Source organism: Mus caroli, chromosome 2 (genome assembly GCF_900094665.2).
Source record: "Mus caroli chromosome 2, CAROLI_EIJ_v1.1, whole genome shotgun sequence".
NCBI classification, from domain to species: Eukaryota; Metazoa; Chordata; class Mammalia; order Rodentia; family Muridae; genus Mus; species Mus caroli.
In genome coordinates this window covers 160,979,970-160,988,338 of record NC_034571.1, presented here as the reverse complement: position 1 = coordinate 160,988,338, position 8,369 = coordinate 160,979,970, and the positions used below count along the sequence as shown (strand labels likewise).

Sequence of the window (8,369 nt, the reverse complement as noted above, 5' to 3'; positions counted from 1 at the left end):
TGTGTGTGTGTGTGTAAGAGAGAGGAGAGAGAGAGAGAGAGAGAGAGAGAGAGAAATTTCCATCCACCAAGCAGTCAGAAAAGTTGTTTGACGTGGGCTGGAGAACGCTTCCAGCTTTAACAAAGTTTTAAGTAGGGTAAAGGACGAACTACAACTTCTTTGTGTTTGCACCCCATTATTCCCACCTGCTTAACACTCCATTGTACACATGAAACCCTGGTTAGCATAATCTCTTACAGATGGAGAAATCTCAATAAGGCCTTTAAAGAAGGAAGAAATGCCAGGAAATTACCATCTCCACACAAAGGAAAGCAAAAAACAGGCAACATTCTCATGGGTAATTTCTAGCCCACTTAAATTTAAAATGACATTAAAATTATCATCCTGCTTATTTCTGGGGAACCTAAGTTCCTCCCACGCACCCAGTCCTATATATTTAATTCCCGAACAAACAATTTTGCCTAACCCCACGGTCCAAAAACTCAAATTATGAGCTACTTATTCCATCCAACCAAAAGCTTCCAGAACATAGAATGAGCCACTTGCTGAAGTTGTTATTATTATCCGAATAATATTGACGTTCATCTCCACTGGGGATTCCCCTTCAGCTCTCTTCTCAGAGGGTAGTTAAGTAAGAATTCTGACTCCTAAAAGAGAGTGAGGGATGTGTTTTGGCAGAGGAGAAATGACAAGCACAGAAAGCATGGGGCTTTCTGGATGTGGGGCTCTTCGCTTAGTCTCCAGGCTGGGTTGCATGAAGCAGAAGGACGATCAGTGGCCAAGAGACTGAAGCTGAGTGGTTGGAACTCATTTTCCGAGGGGCTCCTGAGGAAGAGGCGCTATTCCCAGCCCTTTGTCGGATTCTTCTCCTTTTCAGGAAGGGTCGACAGGTCAGGCACATTAGCCCATGGCAGAATGGAAATTCTCAACGTGTGTGTGTGTGTGTGTGTGTGTGTGTGTGTGTGTGTGTGTGTGAGAGAGAGAGAGAGAGAGAGAGAGAGAGAGACAGAGAGAGACAGAGAGAGACACACACAGAGAGAGAGAGAGAAATTGGGGCCAGAAGGAAAGGGTACAGAGCTGTCAGGGTGGAGGAATCTGTCCCTCCAGTCCCTGTGGAACACTGGAACTGGAAAAGCAGGAAGTCTCTCAAGGAATGACTACATAGCAGATGTGTTTTCAGATTTCATGTCAATGACAAATATTGGAGAGTAACAGCTGGGCAGGAAAGGTGTTTGGGCCTCAATTACAAAGAGTGTTGATCTGTTTATGTTTAGACCAGGACGTGGCACTATTAGAAGATATAACCCTGTTGGAGAAGGTGTGTCAGTGTGGGTGTAGGCTTTAAGACCCTCATCCTAGCTGCCTGGAAGTCAGTCTGCTAGCAGCCTTCAGATGAAGATGTAGAACTCTCAGCTCCTCCTGCACCATGCCTGCCTGGATGCCTCCATGACCTGCCTTAATGATAATAATAAGAGGACTGAACCTCTGAACCTGTAAGCCAGCCCCAATTAAATGTTGTCCTTTATAAGAGTTGCCTTGGTCATGGTGTCTGTTCACAACAATGGAAACCTAAGATAAACAGTGCCCTCCACTGTCGACCCAGTTACCCATTGCTTAGGACAAGGCAGAATACCACCACTGCAGAGACATGTGGTAAAGGCAGAGTGGGTTAGGGACCGGTTACACCATTAAGACCTGTTTCCTCCAACCAGGCCCCATCTTCCACACTGCTGCCATCTGCCAGTGTTCAGACTGGGAATTCTGCTGTCTCAGCAGTGGGTACCTCCTCAGAAGCCAGTCACATCCCCCAAACCTATCAGCCTGAGGAGTACATGTCACATTCAAAAGCACAACAGAGAGTCCAGGGCAGCAGGGCAGCCTTCCCAGACACCGACATCACCAACATGGCCGAGAAGTACTAGAAAGCTTTGGAGCTTGGAGAGTGCCTTAGTCAGGGTTTCACTGCTGTAACAGACACCATGACCAAGGCAACTCTTATAAAGGACCACACTTAATTGCAGCTGGCTTACAGGGTCAGAGGTTCAGTCCACTGTCATCAAGGCGGGAGCATGGCAGCATCCAGACAGGCATGGTGCAGGAGGAGCTGAGAATTTTACATCTTCATCTGAAGGCTGCTAGCAGAATACTGGCTTCCAGGCAGCTAGGGTAAGGGTCTAAAAGTCCACACCCACAGTGACACACCTACTCTAACAAGGCCACACTGACTCTAACAGGGCCACACCTTCTAAAAGTGCCACTCCCTAGGCTGAGCGTATACAAACCATCACAGAGGGTAAATGGGAGAGTGGATTTGCCAGTGGGCTCCAATGTGGCCCTAACCCAATACACCCATCTCTCGTGCTGAGGCACAATAGAAGGCCCCAAAATGGGGAAGAAACTGAAAAGGATCAGAGCTGGTGGTGGCCAGCAGCAAAAGATAATGACTGCTAAATGGCTCAGTCAGTAAAACACTTGCCTCATACACAGTGAGACTTGAGTTCAAACCCACATTAAAGTTCTTGTGTGGTGTGTAGCCATGATCCCAGCCAGCAGTGGTGAGATGGGAGGCAGAAACAAGAGGACCCCTGGAAGCTAACTGACCCTGATAGAACCTAGTGGGGAAACCCCCACTCAACTCCCGATTCGGCGTGCACCCAAAAAATCATGAAGGACCATCTCTTGATATAATTACATGAGGACGTTTAATTACGGAGCTCCGGACGGACATGCATCCCACACAGGAGATAACGGATGTCGGCCACGGGGCTCGAAAACTAGGGGTTTTATGGGGTAAGGGGCTTAGGGGTGTGGAATTCAGCATAGCGACACACTATTGGCTTATTCAAACATTAACAGAAAGATTACAGGGCATCAGGACTTTTGTTCCTGTGGGCTGGCTTATCTTTGTTCACATAGCAACCAGTTGATGTATGACTTTTCCCGGCGTCAAGGGGCAGTAGACAGAGGGGAGGTTCCGGCCAGATGGTGTTAACTCAGATAATATAGCCCTGCTGGTCCTTGCATACCTTTTCATCTTTACAATCAAGATGTTCTTAGGAATGCCTTAACAACAGCCCTGCCCTGGCATGCCTGGGGGCTGTTCTGCTTTGTTCTCAGTCCCAGGCCGGGCCGGGCCGTGGGGTCCTAAACAACTCACAAGTTACAATATTTCATCTTCCTTGAGCCCACTTGGCAAAGTTCCAGGGAGGAGAGAGAGAGAGAGAGCAAAAGAGAGAGAGAGAGAGGACAACAGAGGCTATACTCTGACCTCCGTGCTCACACGCACATAAGTGCACACTGCACACACACAGATGTGCGTGCATGCACACACGTGCAAATGCACACATGTGAACACAGAGACTCTTCTAGGTGGTTTAAAGAGCCACATTTGAAGGCTTGGCAATCAGAGCAATGCCCAGCACGGAACCAATGCATGCCACCAATGCTTTGGCAGACAGTGGCCCTGGGGACACTTGGTTCTGCCAACAATACCGGACACTGAACACCAAGGTGCAAACACCTCCCTCCCCCGCCTGAATATGGCGTGGCTGTTGTTACTGCTAGTGGCTGAGACAGTCTTGTCCTGTTTGGGGTTCTAAACTGCAGCATGGAACCTACAGGTAACCAAGTGTACCCTCAGCCTTGATGAGGCTTTGTTGTTGCTGCTGTTTGTTTGTTTGTTTGTTTGTTTGTTTGAAACAATGCTGTAGTTACCTTTCTATTCCCATGACAAGACACCATGACCAAGAGAACTTAGAAAAGGAAGTATTTAATGTGGGACTCATGGTTCTAGAGCAGCCGTTCTCAAACCGTGCCTCACAGCCCCTTCAGGAAGGTGAGTGACCTTTTCGCAGTGGTTACATGTAGCGTATTTACATTACGATTCACAATACTGGCAACATTACAGTTATGAAGTAGCAGCAAAAATAATGTTGACATGAGGAACTGTGTATTTAAGGGTCTCAACATTAGGAAGGTTAAGAACCGATGGTCCAGAGGGTTAGAGTCCATGACCGTCATGGCAAAGATATGTCACACAGCAGGGATGACAACTAGAGCCATAACTGAGAACTTAGATCTTAAGATACAACAAGGTAGACAGACAGAAAAACAGAGACAGAGACTGGTAATAGCATAGGTTCTTGAAACCTCTAAGCCCTCCAACAAAGCCATACTTCTAATCCTTCCCAAACCATTCCACCAACCAGGCACCAAACTTTAAATTATATGAGCCTATGGGGGGCCATTCTCACCCAAACCGCCACAGGGGCGCTTTCACTGTGCAGCCCTGGATGGCCTGGAACCGGCTATGTAGATCAAACTGGCCTTGAACTCACAGAGATCTGCCTGCCTCAGCCTCCCTAAGTGCTGGAATGAAAATATGCACCTTCTCACCCAGCCAGTGCTGGCTTTCAGTAGTGGAAGGTGAGCCCCTTCACAGAGCCAAGGATTGCTCACACGAAGGAAGGGTGCCCAGTGCGCAGCAACAGAACTGACTTACGACCTCCGGGGGCTGAGATCTCTGGGAAGAATCAAGTTTAACTTTTCTGCTGTCTCAGCAGCGTGAGAACGCAGACTCAGCAATGTGGCTGAACGACAGGAAATCAAAACCCACCGCCCAGCTCCTTTCGCCGCCGGGCAGACGAACATTTATCCACTTCCGCCAAGACACCACGTCATTTTCAAGAGTGCTCGTCGGTGATCCACTGGAGATCTGTTCTAATCAAATTGTCCAGAACGGTCAAAAAGAGACTGGGCTCTCTCAGCTCTGTGCACTCCCTCTCTCCAGCCCTGTGACCTTTGTTACGCCCCCCCTCATCTGTGCCTTCATTTCTTCTGCCACAAACAGGAGTGATGGCTATCTCCTTGCCGTCCTGGATGGATGAAAGAGCTGGAAGAGTAACAACTCTTTGCCATCCCCATATTTACACTTTTTTGTCAAGTCACTTTGCAGATTTTTTTTTTCTGTTCTAAAATGGAGCCTTGCTGAAGATGCTATAAGTGCACGCCCATGACCCCAGCAGAGGGGACGCAGAGGCAGGTGAATCCCGGGGCTTGACTTCCTACATAGCGGGTTCCAGGCCATCCAGAGCTGTACCGTGAAAGCGCCTCTGTGGTGATGAGATGGCTCGGTTGGTAAAAGGCACTTGTTGCCAATCCTGACAGCCTGAGTTCAATCCCTGTGACCCCTGTGGTGAAAAGAGAGAACTCAGCCCTGTAAACTGTTTGCTGACCTCCTCTGCCCACGTATTGTGGGATGCAATTCTCCTATACACAAAGCATATAAATAAATGCAATCCTAAATAGATACATTTTTATTGCAACTTAAAAAAAGTTTAAGGGAGAGTTGGGTTCCAGTATCCTCATCCACGCCTCACAACTGCCTCTACCTTCATGTCTAGTGGGTCCAGCGCCCCCTTCTGGACTCTGAGGGCATCTGCCCAAATTCATGCGCGCACGCACGCGCACAAGCATACACACACACACACACACACACATATACACACACACAATTAACAATAAAATAAATATTTTTTTTAAAGAAAGATGGAGAAGGCAGGAGTGGTAGTGCTTTAATCTGAGCACTTGGGAGGCCGAGATAGATCTCTGTGAGTTTGGGCTAGCCTGGTCTACTATGGCAAGTTTGAGGACAATCAAAGCTATGCAGTGAGGTAGAAGGCAACAGAGGAAAACAAGAGATGTTAACCTTTGGCCTCCACACAAACACACGGCACACATATTACACACACACACACTAACTCATTATTTTAAAAATATTAATAATACAAAGTAAAAGTAATATCTTGCTTTAGCCAATAGAACACAATGAAATTAGTGAAGCTGGAGTTCCCAACCTGGGCCTCAAAGAAGCACTGGGCGTTGTAGGGTTCTGATGCCTCTGCCATGGGAATGTGTCCAGGATGGCCTGCCAAGGATGGGAGACACATAGAGCATCATTGGATCACCTAGGGGCCCAGCCAATAGCCACAGATACATGTCTAATCCTGTTGGAGCAGCAGGACCCTCATGGGGCCACTCTGAACTGAGCAACGAACACACGTCACACGTTGCTAGGCTCCTCCGGTAGCTGGTTTCTGTGCAGCAATAGCTAAATACCACAGGATAGTAGGAAACGTTTTTTTTAAAACACAAAAGAACTAAGCAAATCCTAAGAATTCTATAAATGTTAACGGCCATACTCTGAAGCAGGCATCTCATAAAATGTTAGCGGCTGTGTAATTTGAGGGATCACATTCTGCTTGAAATTATCAGTGAGACTTGTCACTCAAGGGCACCGTCCAAACAGATATACTTAATATCACGGTGGGTAGAAAAGGTCAGCTCCCTCACAACACGAACCTGAGTGAAGATCGGAGACAACAAGAACCTCCCAGATGGCAGCTGTCTGGAGTTTGTGCCTTGTTCGAGAAGTTCCAAGAAGTTCGAAGTTCGCTTAGCCTTGCTGACTCAACATTCACGCGTCCTGTGATGAAATAGCCAATCACAGCTAAGCCCTACTTAAGCCCAGATCAATAGTTCAACTCTGAGCCAGGATAGGTAGTGATGGAAACATTGTTTAGGGAAAATGATGTTTGGTGGTGAAAGCCTAAACAATCGCATTCGTTTTCCCAAGTTTAAGGTCAAACCAAGCCATGCAAAGGCAGACGCGGGGAAACGCCCACGTTCCATCTGGGTCGAAGCAGATAGGCCTCATTGTCTCTTTAGCGTGTTGTGTCGCACCCCACTCTGCCGTCTTTTTTTTTAACTTTTTTTTAATTAATTTATTTATTCTATGTAAGTACACTGTAGCTGTCTTCAGACACTCCAGAAGAGGGCGCCAGATCTCGTTACGGATGGTTGTGAGCCACCATGTGGTTGCTGGGATCTGAACTCTGGACCTTCGGAAGAGCAGTCGGGTGCTCTTACCCACTGAGCCATCTCACCAGCCCCTCTGCCGTCTTTTATGCACCTAAGTTTTTCTTAAAATTCGCTACAGCCCTCAAGACAGCTCCTCTCTACAAATCTACTTAGATGATCAAGAATCTGTTCTGTGAACTTGCAAAGAAGGCGGGGTCAAAGCCTTCAGAACTCCGTGATGAAAACAGAGCTCAGAGGGCCAGTGTGGTTCTCCTGACTCTTGCCGTGGTCACGATTTGATGACTGTAGCGAGGTAGTACTTGGCCTGACTCGGGATCTCTCTCATCATTAAAGTCTACACTTAAACTTGGGGAGATGCCTCAGTGGGTAAGAGGCCTCCTTGTGCAAACATGGAGACCTGAACTCAAATCGCCAGCATTTGTGTAAGAATACCGGCATGGCAGTGCGCATCTGTAACCCCGCACTGAACGGGGCCAAAGGAAGAAGGGTCTCCGGGGCTTGCTGGCATTCCAGGTTCGGTGAGAGACCCTGTCTCGGAGGAACAAGGCAAGACAGCTACAGAGGAAGAGACCTGATACCCTCCTCCGGCCTTCAGACGGCCACCCAAACACATGCACTCTGTTATATACATCAAAGAGATATGTACACGCGTACATACATTCCCAGAGATAGACACAGCGTAGATTTATTATCAACACACCAGAAGTATGCAATAGCTATTTTACCCATGGATAAACTCAAGTGAGCACAACGAGAAACACGCAATGATAAAGTCCCCTTTATACCTGGGTGAAGTGCTCATAGCTCTCTGGGTTCCAGCATTATCTGTAGTTCCTCTTCTGGGAGCATAAAGATTATTTAATTTCAAAAAAAAAACATCAAAACACCTCCCATCGTGATAAGGGCATGTGTGCCCAAGAACAGAAAGCTGAGTGATTTCCCACTGGCCTCAGGGAATATTAACCTCTTTATCATCCTGCGGTAAATTATTTATGGCTGTCTTCTTTGTTGGTTGTTTGGTTTTGTTTTTTTTTTCCATTTGGAAGTTCAACCCCATGTGCTGATAGGTGACAAAATATTCAATACATTATAAACCCTTATCACTAAATCAGAAACAAAACTATAGACTCTGGCCTCTGAAATCAAACTGACTGGTGAAGATCATTTGCCCCTGAAATATTACAGTGGTGATCAATTTAGTGTTTAAAAAAAAAAAAAGTAGTTTCCCTCAGCAATCTCCCATTGGAAGGCACGATGTTCAAAAGGAAAGTTTGTATCCAGCCCTAGGGATAAATTAAATTTTATGGGGAAAATATGCATTATTGCATGCTTATCTGTTTAACATATTATTCTTCCCTGCATCCGTATAATAAATATTTTTAATCATATATTTTATCTCATGTGTGGTAATTTGATTCTCCTCTATTGGCCCAAACATGCACAATTAATCATGGCACAGAGAAAGGCTTTCAAACCCAGATGTTAAAAGT

General features: G+C 46.6%; 1 long non-coding RNA gene across 1 annotated transcript in view; it reads right to left on the bottom strand.

The window, feature by feature from the left end:
- LOC115030404 overlaps positions 1–6,441 on the bottom strand; it is a 9,724-nt gene extending 3,283 nt beyond the window's left edge. Inside the window, exons 1-3 of the long non-coding RNA XR_003836011.1 lie at positions 6,361–6,441; positions 5,856–5,926; positions 4,616–5,189 (exon numbers count right to left, since the gene is read on the bottom strand). This is a non-coding gene — a long non-coding RNA (uncharacterized LOC115030404). The remainder of the gene's footprint in view (positions 1–4,615; positions 5,190–5,855; positions 5,927–6,360) is intronic.
- Between the last annotated feature and the right edge of the window lie 1,928 nt (positions 6,442–8,369).